The following is a 27,144-nucleotide window of genomic DNA, read 5'->3' on the forward strand; positions in this document are numbered from 1 at the left end:
GAATGGGAATAGGATGTCTGTGTTGCTTGACAAATCATCACCCACTTTGTTTGATACACTTCATGTCTGTTTCTTTTTGTCTTCCTTACCCACTAGCATCATATATATATATATATATATATATATATATATATATATATATATATATATATATAAATAGCATACATATTACATACATATACATTTGATTAAATACATTGAGAGGATAAAAGAAATCCGTCATCTTCTATTCTTATTTCTGCAAAACACCAAATATTTGACAACTAACTGTGCTTAATTGAAACCTATATTTGAGTTTACTGTTTCAAATGATTCCTTTTCTGTTGCCCATCTCTAATATTTATCTATTATATGTAATAAATACATCTATATATAGAATTAGGATACAGAGATTAAAGCACACACTCTCACTTCTTTCTTCCTTGTGATTTTTTTTCAACAACTCAAACCTCACCATCCTAAACCCATTTTCTATGCCTTTGCTCAAGCTCGCCATCATCAACCTACATGCTTGATATTTCTGTCTCTACTTCATGATTCTACCAAACCAAACATCGAAACCCTTCTGTTACACGAAACCTAAACCAAACCTACTTAGACTGTTTTAAATTTGGTGCTCGTTCCAGTTTCTTCTTTCTGTTTTCGTTTGAACAACGAAACAACCATCAACCGTCATCCTTATGCTGCTGCATATTTTGTTTTTCTATTTTGTTCAAAGTAAAACCCATTTAAAGCATCACCTTCTTGCTCGTTTATAACCATCGAAAACATCTATCATTATAATCAGTTCATTGTTGTTGCTACGGCTAACTTCAGCTCGAGAATGATCAAAAACCACCTCACTGTTTTCTCCATCAAAACAGGCCACGAAACTGCAGGTGTTACTACGCCTAATCTCTTTCTGTTTGTAGTTGTTCACCACCATCCAACACCGTAAACCACCGGACAACCATAAACAACCACCACTCCAACATCACTATGAAAACCACCATCAAACCACCACTCTTTCGTTTTGTTTCTGACCGAGAACAAACAACAACATCATTGAACCACCACCGTTCCTTTCCTGTTTTGCAGCTCAAGCAATACATAAAGTAACCACCATCATCTATATTTAATATCATTATCAAACCAATAAAGAACCAAAAGAAAAATTCATTACCTGATCCCTATTCTGTTCGATTTTCAACCAAAACTGATCACCAACTCCAATGAACTCCTACTTGCTCCTGCCACAACCAAGAACGGACCCTAATTACTATTATATTTTCTGTTTGGTGCAAATCGAAATTCATGATTATTGCTAGGTTCGAATAAATAAGTATACGGAAATTCAAAAAGGATAAATGAAATTAGGAGAATAATCATCTAATCGAAACCTTATCTAAAACAATTGAGTAAATCGATTACCTGACTAATCGATAAGGGGATGACGATTAACGAAAACTGATGAGATTGATGATGGTACCTGTGTTCGTAATGATTAATACTCGATTGAGGATGATGAACCAATGAATTGCTAATCATCGATGTTATTTGCTTTATCAATTGATCGATTGTTGAACCAAAAGATTTCATGAACCGTCGCAAATTCTCTCCCTGCGTTTTATCTCTGTTCCTGTCGATCTGTTATGAGCCATCAACAAACGCGTAATTTCTTTTTTAGGTATAATCAGTATTACTCCGTATTATTATTATTATTATTATTATTATTATTATTATTATTATTATTATAGTTATAGTTATAATACTACAAATATTAATATTAGAATTATTGTTATTAAGAATGTTATTACTATTATTAAGATTATGATTATAATTATCATTATGGTTAAAAACATTTTTATTATTAATATTATGATTCTTATTATCAAAAGTATTAAAATTATCATTTTATTTAAAATTAACATTTTTAATAAAATTACCTTTATTATTAAAACTATTATTGTCATTAAAAATTATTATTATTATCATTATCATTATTATTTTATTATAAGTATTATTATTAACCATATCATTATTAGTATTATCATTATTATCAAAACTAGCATATTCGCAAATAAATATTTTATACATTAGATATATTTATTACATATAACAAACTGATATTTCTTAAGTATACTACCAATCATATATATATATATATATATATATAAATATATAAACATATTTTTACAACTAAATATATATAGATATTAATATTTATTAAATAAACAAATATAATATATAATTTAAGGTATAATATATGAATTTGCTCGATTACGATTATATGTGTTAATAGATATATAAATTATATAGGTTCGTGAATCGAAGGCCAATCTTATAATTTACCAATGGTGTTATATGTATTTTTACTACAAAATACATTAGGTGAGTATATAGTTCCCTTTTAAACTCTAAATATTTTTGGGCTGAGAATACATGCGCTATTTTTATAAATGATTTACGTTATGGACACAAGTGACTAAAATTACGTTCTACATGGGTTTGAATCAAAAATCCCCTAGCTTGGTAACTTTAACTATTGGTTTATGAACTGGTAGGCGCGAATCCTAAAGATAGATCTGTCGGGTTTTACACCCCCACCCAGATGTTGTTCTAGTCACTACTAAACTAGAAGAACGGGTGTTTAGTACTTCGAGGTTAACGGAACGCACTTGATTCGGTGCACATATTATATAACTCAGGGGTACACACTCTTGTTAAGGCTAGTTACCGGGTGCCCACTGCTTGGAATGCTTTTCATACACTTGCGAGTGTATTATGTTTATAAACTTAAAATCTTGTGGTCCATAGTTATAACGCTGCTAGCATCAAACCTATATATCTCACCAACTTTATGTTGACATTTTAAAGCATGTTATTCTCAGGTACGAATTAAGTCTTCCGCTGTGCATTAGCTCATATTAAGGACATTACTTGGAATCGATCATCGCAATGGAACCAACTGTTGAAGATTCCGTACGGGAGGATTAGTCGCGGACATTTCAGTTGGTATCAGAGCGTTGGTCTTAGCGAACCAGGCCTTGCATTAGTGTGTCTAACTGGTAGTTGTTAGGATACATTAGTAAGTCTGGACTTTGACCGTGTCTACCTGTCAAAAAGTTTTGCTTATCATTTCTAGTCGGAAACCATCTGCTTATCATCCATAGGGAATTGCCTGCTTATCATTCTTTAGTCTAGACACGTCTTACTGCATTTAGTGCATCGATAGTGTATAGACAAAATTTGTATCCTAGCGTATCTGTTGCTATAGACATTGCCTGACGAATTTCAAAGATTCTCCGCAAATCACGGGATTTTGAGTATTATAAATACATATGTAAGTTATGTATTGAAGAATATCAAACCCAACTCCTATAATTTATCCCAAACCAAAAATTCATTCCTCGACTATACAAGATGAACTCCGCGTCCAGTTCAAATTCCTCCGACTCCGACAGCTACGCTGATATGGATTTTCATTCGGGCTCCGAAGGCAGCGTCACTGGAATGGATCAACCAATTTCCCATCATCTATTCTGGATGAATTGGGGATGGGTTCGTAGTGTGCTAAATTATTGGAGACAAGAAGAAGGTGATCCCTTTCACCCACCGAATTGCCCTATTGATGACGAACCTGAAGCACTTACCGGCGAACCTGTTCGAGAAACCATTTTCTCTCTCATATCTCGAGTATCTCGTCACGATTATATCCTATCCCATATTTCGGATCTTGTTCATTCGCTCACCCCAACCGCCAATCATCCTGGTGTACTAGCGGAAATTAACGAACTTCGCGCTCGTGTGACGACTTTGGAGAACACGGTGCGAAGGTTACAAACATCAGTAGCAGCACCAGCAGCATAATCTGTATCATCATCATCAACGCCGACAATACTCTTGTAAATCTCAACATCATGATCTGTATCTTGGATATCAACATCACGCGCCTCAATATCATCATCTGTACTTCAAGTATAATCTTCGCTCTATATATCGTTTTACATCGATTACCTTCGCTTTATGTAACGTTCTACCTCATATATTTTCATTCGACTTGGTGATTATGAAATCTCTAATATTTTAGAGATCATGTAATCTAGTATTAACGATAAATCAAATGAGTGTAATATTTTATCGACTCATTAAATCCATGATTACATTCGATGAAAATATATATGCAAATATATTTTCATAAAGATTGTAATTAAAAATTCTTTCGTACAAACTGTTAATGATGAAAATATTTTAACGGGTGGGTAGTACCCGAGAAATATTCAGGTTTCACATTAATAAGTTACACTGTACATTCTTCGAATCTGATTCAACGATCATTTACTATCCTACTTACAACTACCGATATACGTATCCGTTCACCACAGAATAACCATTTCTATTCAAATTTCATATTTGGATTTTGACCTATCAGAATCCAACAAGTGGCATAACGAAGAAAACATTGGACAAAAATAAAAAGTGTTAGAAACAAACGAATTAATTAATTGGAATTGTGATAGGATTTCACGCTAACGGTTCCGGCTAACTGTTCCCAGCTAACTGATTAACATTTAATTTATCGCAATTTACATTCTCGCAATTTTATTTATCGTCGTTTAATTTCTGTTATTTACTTTTACGCACTTTAAATAACGGGACACGTATGCAAGGTTTCGATTTATCATATCGACCCATCTATATATATATTTCGGAACAACCGTAGACACTCTATATGTGAAGGTGGGAGTTGGCTATACAGGGTCGGAGTTGATTCCAAAATATATATATACTTTGAGTTGTGATCGACACCGAGACCGGTACACGGGTCACGATACGTATTAATTAATTCGAATATTATATAATAAATTTATATGAATTATTGGACTGTTAACTGTGGATTATCGACTGTGGACTAATGGCATTGGACACTTAAAATGAATTAAAATATTGATTATAATATATGAAACTAAATAATTCTTCAAGTTTGCCACTTGATTTTATCCTAAACCTCATTTGTACCTCGACAATTACAATTCGCATTTAAATCTTTCATGATACTTGAAAACACCTCGAACGAGAAGTTGAATCTGCCGCACCTCGTCTATGGAAGAAAGATTCATGCATACAGTTATGCACCTGAAAAACTTTCGAAACCGAAGTTATAGTTAAAATCTATCCGTGTCGAATTCCTTATCATTCATTAGCAAAAACAACTATACGATTCCTTTTCAATAAGCTAATTTTGTCACAGCTCCACTGTAACTTCTTAGTAAGACTAGTCTTATTATAATCTCAATATATATACGTTGTTCTTTCGCCGTCGTTACCAGAGAACCTTTTATATTCCACGACATCCTCAGCAGATGTACAGCAGCTCGTTGTCTCCTTGTCAGAACCCGTAATTAGTAATTTGAAAATCTCACAGAAATTCTCCAGTTATACCTATGACGTCTATCTCTAAGAATTTCATACTACGAATGTGAAGTTTCTGAAAAACATCCCGAACTATGAAGTAGTTCTTGAAATGCTGATGAAGCAGCAAAAACTATAAACGACTTTAACAGTCAAAAGTTTGATGATAAAGTACCGTGTGTTGGTAGAGCTCCGAAAAAGAGAAGGTTGAGAACTGGAAAAGTTTTGAGCAAAGTATGAAGGAGGCCGTGAACAAATCGTGAAAACTAAAAAAAAAAAAAAAATCCAAACGATTCAGTGTCTGCTGAAACCGTTAGTAAGAACCCTACTCTTTATTCTAAACCTTTCCCGGATGATATTCTTCATCATCATCTTATCTTAGATATTATAAGATATCTTCATATCTTCCGTTATACATCTTCTCTACATTTCTGGAGATATCTTCACAACTATCTTTATCTGAAATCATTTATCACTCTGTAACATCTACGTTACAACATAAAAGAAACTGTGTCAGTTTCTAAACTTTGAATCCTTAGAGTTTAAAATAGGAATGTTCTGAAGCAGTGTTGGAAACTGATGCGTGAATTAGTATAATATAGTGAAACTTGATCAACTTCATTATATTACAGTAAGCCATGTTAAGTTTCTAATGGAATGTGATGATTCACAGTACCATCATCATGTGCTATGTTACACGACTCCTACATTCTATCCAATTTTCAAACATATCGAGAACATATTTTCCTGATAAGTTCTATCTTCTCTTCTGAATTCTGGTAACCTGACAAATCAAAATCATGTCATTACCATTTCCTTCTAAGAGCATTAGTTATGTTCATTTCGAATTTCATACCTACAAATTCCGGAAATTAATCCTAACCACGTCATCGGTTAAAACAATCCCATATTTACTCATTTCACTCTTTTGTGATAACTTCACTTGTGCGCTTCACATGATCGAATCGTTTTACATAATATTTTTCGATAACGATAAAACTCTATTATTACCTCATATTCGTCATGAAAACATTCCTATTGTTATTTATGACACCTCTACCAAATTTCGGGGACGAAATTTCTTTAACGGGTGGGTACTGTAACGACCCGGAAATTTCCGACCAAATTTAAACCTTAAACTCTATATGTTTCCGACATGATAAGCAAAAAAAACCTTAATGTTGAGTCTAGAAAGTTTGAAATCTATATTCGGATAACTATATACCCTTTGACCAAGTCTGATGATTCACGAACTATTATTTGTAAATATAAATATATGTATGTATATTATAACTTAAAATAATAACATACAATATAATTAAATTGTTATTAATATAAATTTATATTTATATGTATAGAGTATATCAAAAATGATTATTTAATAATTTAAAAAAAAAAAAAACTTTTATCTACTGTGTCAAGTTGATTAATCATTTGAGATTATTGTGACTAATTGAAATATGATTCTTACTACACTTGCTTTATTCCTTCTCCACTTATTGGATTGATCAACTTGTTGTCCTTTTTATTATATATAAATATATGAATTTCATATAAGTAAGCAATTGATATTCGAGAATGGGAATAGGATGTCTGTGTTGCTTGACAAATCATCACCCACTTTGTTTGATACACTTCATGTCTGTTTCTTTTTGTCTTCCTTACCCACTAGCATCATATATATATATATATATATATATATAAATAGCATACATATTACATACATATACATTTGATTAAATACATTGAGAGGATAAAAGAAATCCGTCATCTTCTATTCTTATTTCTGCAAAACACCAAATATTTGACAACTAACTGTGCTTAATTGAAACCTATATTTGAGTTTACTGTTTCAAATGATTCCTTTTCTGTTGCCCATCTCTAATATTTATCTATTATATGTAATAAATACATCTATATATAGAATTAGGATACAGAGATTAAAGCACACACTCTCACTTCTTTCTTCCTTGTGATTTTTTTTCAACAACTCAAACCTCACCATCCTAAACCCATTTTCTATGCCTTTGCTCAAGCTCGCCATCATCAACCTACATGCTTGATATTTCTGTCTCTACTTCATGATTCTACCAAACCAAACATCGAAACCCTTCTGTTACACGAAACCTAAACCAAACCTACTTAGACTGTTTTAAATTTGGTGCTCGTTCCAGTTTCTTCTTTCTGTTTTCGTTTGAACAACGAAACAACCATCAACCGTCATCCTTATGCTGCTGCATATTTTGTTTTTCTATTTTGTTCAAAGTAAAACCCATTTAAAGCATCACCTTCTTGCTCGTTTATAACCATCGAAAACATCTATCATTATAATCAGTTCATTGTTGTTGCTACGGCTAACTTCAGCTCGAGAATGATCAAAAACCACCTCACTGTTTTCTCCATCAAAACAGGCCACGAAACTGCAGGTGTTACTACGCCTAATCTCTTTCTGTTTGTAGTTGTTCACCACCATCCAACACCGTAAACCACCGGACAACCATAAACAACCACCACTCCAACATCACTATGAAAACCACCATCAAACCACCACTCTTTCGTTTTGTTTCTGACCGAGAACAAACAACAACATCATTGAACCACCACCGTTCCTTTCCTGTTTTGCAGCTCAAGCAATACATAAAGTAACCACCATCATCTATATTTAATATCATTATCAAACCAATAAAGAACCAAAAGAAAAATTCATTACCTGATCCCTATTCTGTTCGATTTTCAACCAAAACTGATCACCAACTCCAATGAACTCCTACTTGCTCCTGCCACAACCAAGAACGGACCCTAATTAATATTATATTTTCTGTTTGGTGCAAATCGAAATTCATGATTATTGCTAGGTTCGAATAAATAAGTATACGGAAATTCAAAAAGGATAAATGAAATTAGGAGAATAATCATCTAATCGAAACCTTATCTAAAACAATTGAGTAAATCGATTACCTGACTAATCGATAAGGGGATGACGATTAACGAAAACTGATGAGATTGATGATGGTACCTGTGTTCGTAATGATTAATACTCGATTGAGGATGATGAACCAATGAATTGCTAATCATCGATGTTATTTGCTTTATCAATTGATCGATTGTTGAACCAAAAGATTTCATGAACCGTCGCAAATTCTCTCCCTGCGTTTTATCTCTGTTCCTGTCGATCTGTTATGAGCCATCAACAAACGCGTAATTTCTTTTTTAGGTATAATCAGTATTACTCCGTATTATTATTATTATTATTATTATTATTATTATTATTATTATTATAGTTATAGTTATAATACTACAAATATTAATATTAGAATTATTGTTATTAAGAATGTTATTACTATTATTAAGATTATGATTATAATTATCATTATGGTTAAAAACATTTTTATTATTAATATTATGATTCTTATTATCAAAAGTATTAAAATTATCATTTTATTTAAAATTAACATTTTTAATAAAATTACCTTTATTATTAAAACTATTATTGTCATTAAAAATTATTATTATTATCATTATCATTATTATTTTATTATAAGTATTATTATTAACCATATCATTATTAGTATTATCATTATTATCAAAACTAGCATATTCGCAAATAAATATTTTATACATTAGATATATTTATTACATATAACAAACTGATATTTCTTAAGTATACTACCAATCATATATATATATATATATATAAATATATAAACATATTTTTACAACTAAATATATATAGATATTAATATTTATTAAATAAACAAATATAATATATAATTTAAGGTATAATATATGAATTTGCTCGATTACGATTATATGTGTTAATAGATATATAAATTATATAGGTTCGTGAATCGAAGGCCAATCTTATAATTTACCAATGGTGTTATATGTATTTTTACTACAAAATACATTAGGTGAGTATATAGTTCCCTTTTAAACTCTAAATATTTTTGGGCTGAGAATACATGCGCTATTTTTATAAATGATTTACGTTATGGACACAAGTGACTAAAATTACGTTCTACATGGGTTTGAATCAAAAATCCCCTAGCTTGGTAACTTTAACTATTGGTTTATGAACTGGTGGCGCGAATCCTAAAGATAGATCTGTCGGGTTTTACACCCCCACCCAGATGTTGTTCTAGTCACTACTAAACTAGAAGAACGGGTGTTTAGTACTTCGAGGTTAACGGAACGCACTTGATTCGGTGCACATATTATATAACTCAGGGGTACACACTCTTGTTAAGGCTAGTTACCGGGTGCCCACTGCTTGGAATGCTTTTCATACACTTGCGAGTGTATTATGTTTATAAACTTAAAATCTTGTGGTCCATAGTTATAACGCTGCTAGCATCAAACCTATATATCTCACCAACTTTATGTTGACATTTTAAAGCATGTTATTCTCAGGTACGAATTAAGTCTTCCGCTGTGCATTAGCTCATATTAAGGACATTACTTGGAATCGATCATCGCAATGGAACCAACTGTTGAAGATTCCGTACGGGAGGATTAGTCGCGGACATTTCATAATCCTTCTAACTTGACTTTTAAAATCAACTAAACACATGTTCTATATCTATATGATATGCTAACTTAATGATTTAAAACCTGGAAATATGAAAAACACCGTAAAATCGGATTTACGCCGTCGTAGTAACACCGCGGGCTGTTTTGGGTTAGTTAATTAAAAACTATGATAAACTTTGATTTAAAAGTTGTTATTCTGGGAAAATGATTTTTATTATGAACATGAAACTATATCCAAAAATTATGGTTAAACTCAAAGTGGAAGTATGTTTTCTAAAATGGTCATCTAGACGTCGTTCTTTCGACTGAAATGACTACCTTTACAAAATTGACTTGTAACTTATTTTTCCGACTATAAACCTATACTTTTTCTGTTTGGATTCATAAAATAGAGTTTAATATGAAACCATAGCAATTTGATTCACTCAAAACGGATTTAAAATGAAGAAGTTATGGGTAAAACAAGATTGGATAATTTTTCTCATTTTAGCTACGTGAAAATTAGTAACAAATCTATTCCAACCATAACTTAATCAACTTGTATTGTATATTATGTAATCTTGAGATACCATAGACACGTATACAATGTTTCGACCTATCATGTCGACACATCTATATATATTTCGGAACAACCATAGACACTCTATATGTGAATGTTGGAGTTAGCTATACAGGGTTGAGGTTGATTCCAAAATATATATAGTTTGAGTTGTGATCAATACTGAGATATGTATACACTGAGTCGTGGATTGATTCAAGATAATATTTATCGATTTATTTCTGTACCTCTAACTGTGGACAACTAGTTGTAGGTTACTAACGAGGACAGCTGACTTAATAAACTTAAAACATCAAAATATATTAAAAATGTTGTAAATATATTTTGAACATACTTTGATATATATGTATATATTGTTATAGGTTCGTGAATCAACCAGTGGCCAAGTCTTACTTCCCGACGAAGTAAAAATCTGTGAAAGTGAGTTATAGTCCCACTTTTAAAATCTAATATTTTTAGGATGAGAATACATGCAGGTGAAAGTGGGCTAGGGTTAACAATAATCAAACGTTGTGTAAAACTCTTTTCAAAAACACAAGTCTCAATAATTTAGATTGCTTATCATGTTGGTAAGGTTTAATTTATGTAAATATTAATCTCATAAGTATAAAATGATCGGAAAAATCCAGGTCGTTACAGTATATCTAATACTTTGTTAATGTTTTCAGTTAATATTATATATTATATGTACATATCTGTATACACATAATTGTTCATGAATCGTCGAACACGGTCAAAGGGTAATTGATTACATGAATGTAGTTCCAAACTTTTTGAGATTCAACATTACAAATTCTGCTTATCGTGTCAGAAACATATAAAGGTTAGTTTTAAATTTGATCGGAAATTTTCGGGTCGTCACACCCTGACCTTACATATGCAGTTCAATAGATATGCCTATTTATGCATGATCCTCGGGAACCACACTTCACTGCTCTTAAACGCATTTTGCAATATGTTCGTGGCACTGTTAATAATGGTCTTCAGATATTTTCTTCTCTTACCACAAAACTTATTGCATATTCTGATGCCGACTGGGGCGGATGTCCTGAAACCTGTCGATCTACATCCGATTATTGTGTCTTCTTGGGTGATAATCTTCTATCATGGTCATCTAAGAGACAGCCTACAGTTTCACGTTCTAGCACAGAAGCTGAAAACCGCGCTGTTGCTAATGCTGTGGCGGAAACATGTTGGTTACGTAACTTACTTCGCGAGCTCCACTCACCACTCTCTCGAGCTACTTTGGTTTATTGTGATAATGTGAGTGCTGTCTACCTATCCACCAACCCAGTTCAGCACCAACGCACCAAACACATCGAGATCGATATTCATTTTGTGTGAGACAAGGTTGCTACAGGAGCACTTCGAGTTCTGCACGTCCCTACTACATCTCAGTATGCTAACATATTTACTAAGGGACTGCCTACTCGCCTGTTTCTAGATTTTTGATCCAGTTTGAACGTTCATCCTTTAGCTCCCGATCCAACTGCGGGAGCATATTAGTCTGTATATTTATATACTTGTTATAGTGGGCTAGCCCACTTATGTATATGTTGTATTATTGTTAACCCTAGCCCATGTAAACATCTATATATGTACATCCTTATTGTTGTAATGAATTTTGAAAATTATTCAATCATAATAGTATCAATAGCCTACCGATGGTTTCCCTCATCAGTTCAGAGTTTACACAAAAAGTAATTTCAGTACGATACTATTCGGTATCAGTACTCCTGATATGAGAACGGATATAAAAAAGTATATAAAGAGTAATGAGGATAATAACATGTAACAACAACAACAACAACAACGATATCCAATACAACATAAATGGTGTATAAAACAATTAACTTAAAAAAATATACTTTCATTTTACATTTGGGGAAAAACATATAACTTAATTATATAGTTCAAAACTCTATTAATAGCTTTACTAGTCTTTGCTTTCATCATTAATTATTAAACAAGTCTTCACTTATCGATATTATGTGGTGAATGTATGAACATATAACTACCAAATGAATATGCAATTTGTGAATATAAATGAGGTACCAATAAGTGTATGCAAATTAAAATTTTAGTTTAATTGTTTTAAGAGTTTTGAGTCAAATTAATGAGCTAATAACGACTAAGCAAAGTTTAACCATACATGTAAAATTTCAGTACTATATGATAGGGGTGTTCAAAACATCGGTGGCTAAATATTTTAAGATTTAAGGTGTAATGTGATGTAATGTGATATAATATAATATAATATAATACAATATAATACAATATAATACAATATGTGGTATAAGATGATATAGTATAGTATGGTATAGCATATTTTTAATATAATATTTATTGAAAATAATATAATATAACACACTCTCTCTCTATATCTCTCTCTCTCTCTATATATATATATATATATATATATATATATATATATATATATATATATATATATATATATATATATATATATATATATATATATAACACCCAGTATAATATTATATCATATGATATAGTAATATATTCACAAATACTAATCCTTACCTTTTAATAAGTGTCATACCTGAATCAAAATATATCTTTTACATTTACTTCACCAATTTAATGCGTTTAATAATCTATTAATGTCCAAATAATATCACTGATATGGCCAAAATGGACGGTTTTATTTCGTGTGATGTCGTTAGGTCGCAACGCGTCAGAGTCAGCCACCGAGAGGGAGAGTACTTGTTTTAAATTTATATTTAGCGGGGCCTAAATCATACTACTCCTTATTATGAGTAAGGGAAGTATGACCTATAGTCGTATTTTTGAGATATCAGTAGAATCAAACCTTATATCTAAAACTTATGATAATTCTAAGGTGCAGGAGTAGTGGTTGATTACCTAATTTTGGGTTTTCTAAATAAAGTAAAGTAAATGCGATAAAATTTGTAATTCAGATAAGGCTAAAACAAGTGCATGCTATGATTTCATCAGTTACTTTGCCGGTATTGTGGAGTGCTGGCTCATGGATAGGCAGTGAGCTTGTATTTATTACACTAGTCCTAAACACCCCTGTCATAAGACATGTCACTGGGTAATGCGATAGGCTTGAAGATTCGGAATAGACAGGAACGTCCCTTACCCCTGACGCCCGTGCAGTCTGACTACAGGCATACACGTTCAGACGGCTCATCCAATTGAACGACTCGGTTGGGTGACGTATTAACATTCCAAAACGATCTAAACTTTCTTAAGTATAATAGAATACATGGTTTTCTATATCCGAGAGACATGATGAGCCTCGATGCTTTCGTTAATGATTGGTTTTAAAGATAATTAGGCCCTTAAAAGAGTTCAACCATAAAGAACACCATGACCAAGTCAAGCTGACTTCTATGAATACGTTCGGTTATCTTAATGGTCCAATCCTTTATATGTTCGAACAAACAGTTCCTTAATTAACCAAGAATCCCTCAAGCGGGGTGCAATGCTTAAGACCGCGTTATGGTGAAGTGTACTGTAGAGACCCGTCCTAATCCATCCGGACGAAGTCCATATCGATTACAAACGATTCACAACAGTTGATTACATCGTGAGGTAATTGACCTCTATATGATAAATTTTACAAACATTGCATTCGTTTTTAAAAGACAAACTTTCGTTACATCGACAGTTGACAGGCATGTAAAGCATTTCATAATATATCCAAATATAATTGACTTAATAATAATCTTGATGAACTCAATGACTCGAATGCAACATCTTTTGAAATATGTCATGAATGACTCTAAGTAATATCTCTAATATGAGCAAATGCACAGCGGAAGATTTCTTTCGTACCTGAGAATAAACATGCTTTAAAGTGTCAACCAAAAGGTTGGTGAGTTCATTAGTTTATCATAAAGAATCATTTCATAATTTTAATAGACCACAAGATTTCATACTTCCATTTCTCATAATCATACGTCCCATGCATAGAGACAAAAATATCATTCATATGGATTGAACACCTGGTAACCGACATTCACAATATGCATATAAGAATATCCCCATCATTCCGGGATCCTCCTTCGGACATGATATAAATTTCGAAGTACTAAAGCATCCGGTACTTTGGATGGGGCTTGTTGGGCCCGATAGATCTATCTTTAGAGTTCGCGTCAATTAGGGTGTCTGTTCCCTAATTCTTAGATTACCAGACTTAATGAAAAGGGGTATATTCGATTTCGATCATTCAACCATATAATGTAGTTTCAATTACTTGTGTCTATTTCGTAAAACAGTTATAAAACATTTCTCATGTATTCTCAGTCCCAAAAATATAAAGAGTAAAAGGGCAAATGAAACTCACGCATATAAATATTGTAAAACAGTTAATAAAGCATTTGCATGTATTCTCAGCCCAAAAACGTAAAGAGTAAAAAGGGCAAATGAAACTCACCTAATGTATTTTGTAGTAAAAATACATATGACAATATTGATCAATTGAACAATGCAGGGTTTGGCCTCGGATTCACGAACCTATATCAAGTATATATATATATATATATATATATATATATATATATATATATATATATATATATATATATATATATATATATATATATATATATATATATATATATATATTAACACGTATAATTGTAATTGGAGAAATTTATATATATAATCAGTGATATGGATTTTATGTGAAAAGAAAATTATAGGTTTCCTTAATAAATTAAATACATTTATTTTATATGAAGACAATATTAATATTGTGAAGTTATATGTATTGCGTATAGTTTTTATTAGTTATTTGTTAAATTGATAATATTAAATAATTAGTTGTATTATCTTCTAATAATAATAATTGTATTTATTTTTAATAATAATAATTATAGTAATAATAACCATGATAATAATAATATTAATAATGTTAAGTTGTATTAGTTTTATAATTTTAAGTATTAATAGCTATATGTAGAATAATAATTTTTAATAGTATTGATTATAGTAATAATAATGAAATTTTAATAATAATAATACTTCTAATATTTTTTTGTAATCATGTTGATAATAATATTAATGATAATAATAGTAATATTAGTAATAATCATTTTTATGATAATATTGTTAATAATAATTCTAATAATAATAATAATAATAATAATAATAATAATAATAATAATAATAATAATAATAATAATACGGAGTACCTAAATAAATAAATAAAAACACGCGGTTTGCTTCCCAAATCAGATCGAAGAGCAGAGGAAACACACACACAGCCGATAACACGATTTTAGGGTTTCTTCTCTTTATCACAAATCAATCACTCTAACAACAATCGTTGGTGTTCAAAAGGTCATGGATTTATCATCATCGCCGTTCCACCATCATCATCAATCCTATTCATCATCGTTATTGAATAACACGGACAATCGAAGCAGTAATTGGTGTTTGATTTGTGTATGTTCAAATTAGGAAGAATGAATACACATCGCAGCGAGTGGTAACTGTGATTGCATCATCATCAATCGATTATGCTTGGTCCAGTAATTAATCAATTAGGTAAATGATGTTCTTGTTATCTATATACTTATTTATTTAAATCAATTTTTATATTTTTATCAATCATTATCGTTCATTGTAATATAGTAATTAATTCATCCAGCTTTATGATTATGTAAATTATCTGTTTGATTCAATTGTTGAAAACAGGAGTGAAAGAAAAAAAATAAAAACGTCAAGGAGCTGTAGAAGTAATCATTTAGCAGTGACATTTATAAATTAATTTATTTGATGTGTTTTATTATGATTTAAACAGGAAGACAGTATTGAATCTAACAGTTGAAGTAGTGATCTTGACAGAAGGCAGAGGGTTACCTATCATAGCAGTAGCAGCAGCAACAGCTTGTCAAGTGAGTATTTGGTTAATTGAGTAATTTAGGAAATAATGAATCATAGTTGTTTTCAATAATCGATAACAAGGTTGTGGTTGTGTGATTGTAAAACAAAGGTGAGGTTGGTTTGTTTTGACAGGAATCAGGATAATCAACTATAGCAGCAACGTCTGCTGATAATGATTCGATGGATGTTCAACTTAATGACTATCTAACTGCACCAGAAACAGGAGGATTCAAACAATAGTTAGGTATGTGTGATGTTTGATAATGGTTTAATTGGCAGAGTTGTGGTGGTTTGATTGAGCTGATTATATATATATCTGTATGAGTATATATATTTTTATATATAGAGAGACTAAATAATTGGTGGTTTGTTTGTTGGAACAAAACAGAAATGGTTTTGGTGGTTTCAAGGTGATCGTGGAAGCTGTCATAGTAGTATAAATCGAAAGAAAAGGTAATATAGCAGCAGTCTTGGCAGAAGTAGTACATGCAGATGAGTGATGGCAAGTTGTAGGTTTGTAAGGTGATTGTTAGTGGTGTTTTGTTTTGTATTTTGCAGATTGAAACAGAAAGTGACTGCAGCTACAGTAGCAGTTTGCAGTAGTGAATTGCAATGGCTGTTTGTAAGGTGATGGTTTGGTATGGTCTTGTGTCTAAAATATAAAGGGAGCAAAGGTAGCAGCTAGTTTTCGATGGTAGCAAGTGTGAGGATTTTGTGATGGAATAGAGTGATGTTTTGGTTCTTGCTCGTCAAAGAAAAATAACACAAGTGGTGTTTTGTTGTGATGATGATCGAATTCATGGAGCAAAGTGGTGAGGTTAGGTATTGAGATAAACGTATGAAGTTGAAACAGAGGAAAAAGATAGTGTTATATGCAAGTGGGTTGTAAGTTCATGTATGTACATGAATATATAAATATTACTTAGTTGAATTAAAGCAAGGAATGAGTCAAAAGAACAGTAACCGAAATGATTCATTGAAGTGGATGTGTAACAATATTGAACAACAACAAAAAAAATATCAATAAACAAATAAGTATGATCGTGATGTTTATCAAAATTCAATCATATATATATATATACTATAATTGCTATTATGTATTTTATATATAATATTAATACTAAATAAATATAGATATATTTCTAATAATAAATAAGTTATTATTATTACAATTAATAAAAATACTAATAATAATAATAATAAGAATTATAATAATAAATGATAATATTAACAACAATGGTAATAATAATTATTTATAACAATAGAATGATATTATTGTTAATGATGATATTATAGTATTAATGATGATTTTTGTGATAATGAGTATTATAAAAAAAATAATAATAATAACTAAAATAATAACTAAAATAATAACTTTACCACTAATTATAATAATAATGATATATTAATAATTAAATGTATCTAATTTCTTACATATATATTATATATATATATATATATATATATATATATATATATATATATATATATATATATATATATATATATATATATATATATATATATATATATTAATAGATCTTTCAAGTAACAGCCGAGAGTTCTTCCATTTTCTTTCTATTTGAGATTAGATCTTTCAAGAATTTAGCATATCTAGGCATTCCTGAAATCACATCAATGAAAGGAAGATTTACATTTATCTGTTTAAACATATCCAAAAATTTGGATTGCTCGGCTTCAAGTTTCTCTTTCTTCATTTTACTCGGGTAAGGAAGTGGTGGTTGGTATGGTTTAACATAAGGTTTATCCTTAGCTGTGTTATCTTCATTAACCTTTTCAACTACCGGTTCTTTTTCCTTATCTTGATCAGGTTGTGGTTCTTGTGGAGTAGGAATAGTTTCATCAGAATTTACAGGTATTTCCGGTGGTTTAAGTGTTGTACCACTTCTTGTGGTAATAGCTTTAGCTGTTTCATTCCGGGGGTTAGCATTTGTATCACTAGGTAGACTTCCCAGTTTTCTTTCACCTATTAACCTTGCTAGGTTACTCACTTCTTGTTCTAGATTTTGAATAGAAGCTTGTTGATTTCTAAATGCTTGAGCATTTTGTTCATTTGTTTGTTTCTGAGATGTGAAAAACTGCGTTTGAGTTTCAACTAGCTTCGTCATCATATCTTCTAAATTCGGCTTTTTATCATCGGTTTGTTGTGGTGGCTTGTTTTGAAAATTAGGTCTTTGCTAATTGTAAGTATTATTGGATACTTGTTGATTGCTAGGACCTTGTTGGTTGTTGTATGGAATATTTCGGTTATAATTTTGGTTTTGATTGTAAATTGGTCTTGGCGGTTGATAATTATTCTGATAATTATTTCCAGGCCTTTGGTTTATGTATGAAATATTCTCTCTTTGTTCCATTGTTAATTCAATACTGAGACAATCTTTTGTCAAATGTGGTCCTCCACACTGCTCACAACTAATTCGTATTGAGTGAATATCTTTAGTCATCTTTTCCATTCGTCTCTCCACAGCATCTATCTTTGCGGAAATGGAATCTAAGTCATGGCTAGAATCGGCTCTAGCTGCTTTAGATGATCTAATGATATCTTTTTCTTGGTGCCACTCATGTGAGTGGGAAGCAGTGTTATCAATAATTTTGTAAGCATCAGTTTCGGTTTTCTTCATAATAGAACCACCAGCTGCTATATCTATGTCTTTTCTTGTAGTGATGTCGCATCCTTGGTAGAATATTTGTACTATTTGACAGGTGTCTAAACCATGTTGCGGACATCCTCTTAACAACTTTCCATATCTTGTCCATGCCTCATATAGAGTTTCATTTGGTTTCTGTGTAAACGTAACAATTTCTGCTTGAAGTCTTACGGCTTTAGATGCAGGAAAGAATTGTTTAAGAAATTTGTCAACTAAAACATCCCATGTATCAATCGCCCCTTCAGGTAACGATTCCAACCAATCTTTGGCTTCTCCCTTTAAAGTCCAGGGAAATAACATGAGATATATATCTGTTCATCCTCCACTTCTCGGATTTTAAATAGTGTGCAGATCCTATTAAAGGTACGTAGATGTTCATTTGGATCTTCCTTAGGCGCACCACTAAATTGGCATTGATTAGTCACCATGTGTAGAATTTGTCCTTTGATTTCATAATCTGGCGCATTAATGTCTGGATGAGTAATTGCGTGTCCTTGGCCAGTGCGTTTAGCTCTCATTCGGTCTTCCATACTTAAAGGTTCCAGATTCTCCATAATTGAATTTGTTGAATCGGAATCACTAGAGGATTCTGATTTAATGGTTCGTTCCTCAACAATCTCTGTTTGAATGATTGGTGGCTCCGGAGGAAAGTTTGGTGGTTCAGGATCTACGAACCGTTCCTGAATATTCTCCGGATTCTCAATTGTGAGGTCGGATTCAAAAAATTGATTAACGGAAATTTGAACTGAAGTACTTGGTCGACTGGATGACGATTCTAAAGAGAAATCAACAGCGGTTATATTTGCTAAATGTCTTGATCTAGTTACAGGTGGTGAACGTACAAAAGGTGGTGAACGTCTTGCTCGGTGCATTCACTGAATATCCTATTAGTTTTTAAAAGGAAAGAAAAATTATAATAAGTTATCCAATTAATAGACTTTTCTGATTTTGCCCACATTTTGAATAGCCAAAAGATGCAGCAGAGGGGCAGGATTCGTTTGGTCTCAATATAATTGAGGACTGTTTGGCTCCAATAATCCGGTCCACGTACAAATCCAACTATTACTACGAACCAGAAAATTTTGATGTCTATCAATTTAACCACTTAAAATAAATTTTCGTAATTTTAAGAAAATTTAGATAAGAAGTAGAATAAAAATCTATGTCCTAAATAGTTATATTATTTATATATACATATGTCTTTACATCTACACTAATATACATAACATAATACTTCTTTATAGAAATCATATATATATATATATATATATATATATATATATATATATATATATATATATATATATATATATATATATATATATATATTTATATATTAATAGTTACTTAATTATTCTATTTATCATTTTACATCTTTACTTTTATTTGATTGATGTATATCTTATTCATTCAACATATAATATATATACACTTATACTTATATTTATCTCCATATATATTTACACACAATTGTTCGTGAATCGTCGGGAATAGTCAAAGGTCAAATGTATATATAAACACAGTTCAAAGTTTTAGATTTCAATAGTACAGACTTTGCTTATCGTGTCGGAAACATATAAAGATTAAGTTTAAATTTAGTCAGAAATTCCCGGGTCATCACAGTACCTACCCGTTAAAGAAATTTCGTCCCGAAATTTGAGTGAGGCGGTCATGGCTAACAATAAAAATGTTTTCACGACGAATAGGAGTTGATAAATTCAGTTTTATCATCATTGAATAATATGGATAAAAATAATTCGAGTATTTGAAGAGTACGAATGAAGCTATCACCAAAGAGTGAAATAGGAAAGTAAAGGTTCATCTTAACTTTGGACAGAGTCAGGGTTGAATTCCGGAATTCAAGGGATTTAAAGAAAATCTTCAAAATCTAAAAGATTTAATTTTTCGGCGAGTAAGGAAATTAAGATCTCTATAATTAAATACGGTGATCTGCCTTGCTTACTCTGTCTGATATTTCCATTATAAATTGAGCTCTTCCGTTCCATTATTCTCATCATTCCTATACTTTCTTTCTTAGTTCATACATCCAAAAGATTGTGAAAATGCTTAATCCAGTTCTAATCCTTGTCCTTATCCTTACTATCGTAACAATCATTCTCCTTTTCCAACTTCCACCCGAGGAATCTGCTTACTTCTACTTTGCTCTTGGAGTTATAGTGCTTTTAATTCTCCCGTGTCTTTATGTTGCGATAAACATTGATATACACGGTTTGTAATTTAAGCGTTGTTATTGGGTTTTATATCTCCCCTTTTATTTCAATGTCCCCCTTTCTGTTTCCTATAATAATTGTCATCCACAGTTAATACTCCCTCCTATTTGCTGCAATTTATACTCCAATTTCTATTTCAGAGCTTTGTCCCTTCGTTTCTTCTTCTGGCGATTTGGCATCTCTTGTAATGGTCCAGTATTCACAGATATAAGTTCCAGAATGAACATTATTAATGTTCTAAATAAAAAAAAAAGAACGTAACAGCACGGTTTGATTTGTCAAATTACCAGATTCACTGAGAATAGAACTATCAAGAATATACTTTCTTGATATGTTCAGAAGTTAAGCAGAATGACAGAGTTATGTAACATGGCACATGATGACGTTATGATCTTTGAATCATCACGTCCCATTAGAAACTCAGCATGACTTACTGTAATATAATCATGTTGATCAAGTGTCATTATATTATACTAACTCATGCATCAGTTCCCAACATTACTTCAATAACATTCATATTTCAAGCTTGAAAGTTTACAGAATATAGAAACTAACAGTTTCTATATGATGTAACACTGATAGCACGAAGAGATTAATGATTTCAGATAAGAATTGTTATGAAAATATTCTCGGAAATATCAAAGATATTTATGATGATATTTTCAGAATTTCTGAGATTGAATGTTGATGAAGAAAATCCTTTCGCAAGGATTTAGAATAAATAAGGAGCAAGATATTCACTAAAGACTTCATCAGAAACAGAATCATCAGGGTTCTTTATGTACAAGTTTAGTCCTTGTGATTTGCTCAGAGTCTCCTTCATGGTTTGCTCAATTCGTTTTTCAGTACCAAACTTCCTTTTGAGCTTTTCCAACGTATCTTTTTTTTTATCAAACTTTTGACTGTTAAAATCATCCATAGTTTTTGTTGCTTCATTCAACTTTTCAAAATTTAGAGCATTAATTCACAGACTGGGTGCTTTTCTGAATTTCAGAATGGAAGATCATAGTTCTAAGAGATAAATGTTATATGGATACATATAACTGTTGATGTGGAAACGTTGCGAGACTCAAAATACAAATTTGCTGATTCCCGGTAATTGGTATGGCAGTTCTCGTTACAAGATGCGGATGAGTATATGATAGGGTTTCAATGAATAAATATAATGATTTGTCAGAGAGATTTAAGCCAAAAAAAACAACGAGGCGGCTGGTACGTCTTCTGGTAATATGGTGGAATATAAAAGAATTCTCCGTTATAAAAAGGGTAATTGTATATATCAGGAATATAGTAAGGCTACTTCGAATGAAAAGTCGAAGTTGACTTGCTGGAGCTGTGACAAAATTGGCTACTTTGAAAAGGGATCACAAAGTTATTTTTGCTAATAAATGCCAAAGGATCTGATGCGGCTACGTGTTCAACTTTTACTCAGTTGCCGAGAGTTTCTCAGGTGCATAACTATATGCATAAACCTTTCCTTCCGTAGATGAATGATGTGCAGCGGGGTAGTATATAAAATAGCTTATATTTTTACAAGGAAAATACTATTAAATACGATACAATTTTACACAAGATATTTATTTATTTAGAGAACGGATATACTTAAACCTTGCTACAACACTTATAGGCAGTGTACCTAATCGTACAGTAGTGTAGTTTTTAGTAAGTCCGGTTCGTTCCACAGGGAATCTTTTTAAACAAAGCTTAACGCTATATTAGTTTACTTTTATAGAAATACATATATATATATATATATATATATATATATATATATATATATATATATATATATATATATATATATAAGTAATATTATTATTATAAAGAGGGGTTTTTACCGTTTAATGACCTGTTTGTCGATTTTAAAACTTTAGTCGCAGTTAAAACCTAATGTAAAATATTAAATAAATAAAAGACTTAAGTTAAAGCGTAAAATAAATAACGATAATGAAATTTCAATAAATAAAAGTGCGATAAAATAAAATTGCGATAATTAAAAAGTACGATAATTAAAAGTGCGATTAAATAACAATAAATAAAAGTGCGATAATTAGAAGTGCAATTAAATATAAAATAAAGGAAATTAAATATGAAATCAAAGAATTATGCTTATTTAAACTTCCGTAATCATGATGTTTGACGTGTTGATTTTAGTTTTATGCCCATGGGTTAATTGTCCTTTGTCCTGGATTATTTAATATGTCCATACGGATTTGTCCATAATAGTCCATCAGTCATAAATATAAAGAGCGAAAGCCTTCGTCAAATTATTCTTATTCCCGAAGTCAAATATTCCAACTAATTGGGGATTCGAATTGTAACAAGGTTTTAATACTTTGTTTAATGAATACACCGGGTTATCGACTGCGTGTAAACCAAGGTTTTACTACTTTGTTAACAATTACACCAATTACCCTTGAATGTAATTCACCCCTGTTTCAACAAGTTTATTAACTATTAATCCAGTTCCGTATCCGGTAAAATGAATAATTATTGGTATTTATAGATATCCCGCCCACCGTACCCAGTCAAGCGTATGTGGTTATATATAAATACGTCAAATTATAAGTTTGTATATTAAATTAACAAGGTATTGTTTAGTTAATATAAAACCCATTAATAGCCCATAGTCTAATTTCCACAAGTGTCATTCTTTTGTCCAAACCCCAATTATGGTACAAAGCCCAATTACCCAATTTTAGTAATTAGCCCAACATCATGATTACTTCGTTTTAAATAAGCATAATAATAACTTAGCTACGAGACATTAATATAAAAAGGTTGAACATAACTTACAATGATTAAAAATAGCGTAGCGTTACACGGACAGAATTTCGACTTACACCCTTACAACATTCGCTAACATACCCTTATTATTAGAATTATAATTAAAATTAAAATTAAAATTAAAATATAAATATAAATATATACGATATATTGAGAGAGAGAGATATATATTTTTTTGGTAAATTTTTACGATCAGAATGCGCGAGCTTTATAGGGATTTTCAGAGATTGGGGCTCCGCGACTCTCGGCCAATTTTGCCTTCAAACTCCGCGAGTTGCGGAGTTTGAAATTACAGCTCAGTTACTTTGGAGTCTTTCTTGCCGACGGATTTATTAATATATATAATATATTAAATAATTATAAGAATTATTTAAATATTATATTATATTTATGTGCATAGTTGATTTGTAATTTTTAGTCCGTTGCGTCGAGCGTTGAGAGTTGACTCATGTCCCGGTTCCGGATTTTTGAACGTCCTTGCGTACAATTTAATATCTTGTACTTTGCGTTTTGAATCTTGTACTCTTGTAATTTCGAGACGTTTCTTATCAATAATTGGAACCTTTTTGATTGTCTTTTGTACTTTTGAGCTTTTTGGTCGTTTGCGTCTTCAATTCGTCGAATCTGTCTTTTGTCTTCACCTTTTATTATTTAAACGAATATCACTTGTAAATAGAACAATTGCAACTAAAAGCTTGTCTTTCTTGAGGAATAATGCTATGAATTATATGTTCGTTTTTAGCATTATCAAATATTCCCACACTTGAGCGTTGCTTGTCCTCAAGCAATATCGTCTTGAAATACTAGAATCACTTCTTTATTCTTCACACTTTGTACATCAGTGATTTTCTATACGGCGGTATAAACAATGGTAGTAACGATATGGTTTACAGTTCCACATGACTATAAAAATTTAGATCCATTAAGGAAATTGGATCTTTATGAAAACATTTGATCTTTTGAAAATTAAATCTAGTTTTTACCCTAGATAAGTTTTCCGGAATAACCCTTCACCGGTGTTTGCAAAATATTTTTGTGGGTTGTGTGGGTTTCAGATTTGAAAATTTTAGCTCAACACTTGTGGTTTTGTGTTACCCACTTACTAACCTTGTATTTGGAAAGCAACACGTCCAGTTTACTTGTCCCGTATATTACCTTTCGGCAAACTACCGTCCGGTTGTAAAGGAAAGCGTTGAACAAGCAACTGTTAAGGCAATGTCCTCTGACATGCTTTTAATTATGGTCTATAACGTGTCGGACGCAATTACTATCCTTGGTAGGAGCAATAGTAAAGCTCACCCTTATAATTTTTCGGTATGGCACAAGGTCCTGTCTTTGACCACTATGCAACCACCGTTCTTACGGTTGACACCCGATTTAGTTCAGGTGACCTAATGAATTTCAGGTGAATTCCTAGGATTTTACGTTCAATGGTAATGAACGCATTGAAAATAGGGTTTTTAGAAAACAAATCGGTTTGTAATTTTGATCAAAATATTTTCTCGTTCAAGCTCGAGTTTAGATATCATTGAATTCCATGAGTTTGTAATTCTCAATCTTTAAGGTCAATCTCTAGGATTGAGTAATATCAGTCTTAAAAGCTGATTTTTAATCTTTAAGGAGATTATCCTTTCTGGGGATCTGATTCATTAGTCTTGTCCAGCTAATTTGCATGGTGCCCCCCCATTGTACGAGATAAATCCTTCTCATGGTTAGGATAAATCTGACCACTTGGCGACCCTGTTTAATGCTGAGGTCCGTGGATTTCCTGCTGATTTTAGTGATGACTTTTCTAGATTTTTTGTCAACCTACAGCTGGTCTGGACGACAACTTCATGACCTAAATCAAGAAGCGCGTTTCTTTTTCGGAAGACTTTACTTCCTTTTAATGATGGAATTGATTCATCGTGTAGATCCATCTCTTCTTTTCTTTCATCGGGTAAAACGGTTTAGTTTAGTCCAAAGCAAAAGTATTTTCAGTTATTTGTTACAGATATATGTGACATATGTTTAAGATAACTTGGTAAATATTCCCACACTTGGCTTTTATTTTCCTTTTTATCGTCCTCTATTCCATTTTAAATGAATTTTAACATTTTGGTTTGTTTCTCAATTTATGTCCTTTTTGAGGTAACAATAATTTCGGTGTTAAAACCTAGTGTTATCGTTCATAAATATGTATAAACATGATTTTGAGTTCATTTAATTGAAAATTTTTAAAAATTTTACTAGAATTGGGTAGTCAGTATATAAGACTAGGGCTGTTCTTTATTATCAGAGAGCACTAGATTCTAATACAACTACTGCTTTACTAGTATTTTTAATGGTAACCAAGTGTTTAAGATAAAAATTTTAAAATCCGAAAGAATTTAACCCCTTCCCACACTTAAGATCTTGCAATGCCCTCATTTGCAAGAAATCAGTAACAATTTAAATTATTGAGGGTGATTTGTGTGAAAATGATTAAATTTTACCAAAGTTTCCAAACATATTGGCGTTTGTTTGCTGAATGATAAATGGTGCACATCATTTGTTCATTCCGTCTTGTTGTTATTTCACATATATTTTTCATCTTGTCGTCAAAATTAGTTGCTTTTGCTGAACTTAATGCCAGTCTTTGAAAATGCGTTGTTTTACCCTGTTGTGTACATAAGATAAACTGCAAACATATATACATATTTTTGAAGTTTGGTATATTACCCCACATTCAAAAATTATTAAAATCTAAGAACAAAAGTTAGACAATTATAAAAATGATTACAATATTAACAAAAGTATTAAACGTATCAATCATTACAAATTACAAAATAAAAAAAAATATAATAAGTAGACTAGGGATGATATTGATACCAATAGGGGTTCCAGGCATAACCATAGGTGCTATAGAATGCTTCGACAGGGTTATACGTAGGATACGGTGGCTGCATCTCTATAGACCAGGGAGGGAAGATGGGTTTCGGTGTAGGAATATAGTTTCTACCTATATGTTGGCAATGAGCTATGATTTGGTTCTGATGAACTTGCCAATCTTCAAATGCTCTCTGTCTAGCATTTTCGTATTCCTGAGAAGCTATAAACCTTTGCATTTCTTGCATCT

The sequence above is a fragment of the Rutidosis leptorrhynchoides genome, chromosome 11 (assembly GCF_046630445.1).
Source record: "Rutidosis leptorrhynchoides isolate AG116_Rl617_1_P2 chromosome 11, CSIRO_AGI_Rlap_v1, whole genome shotgun sequence".
Classification (NCBI taxonomy): domain Eukaryota; kingdom Viridiplantae; phylum Streptophyta; class Magnoliopsida; order Asterales; family Asteraceae; genus Rutidosis; species Rutidosis leptorrhynchoides.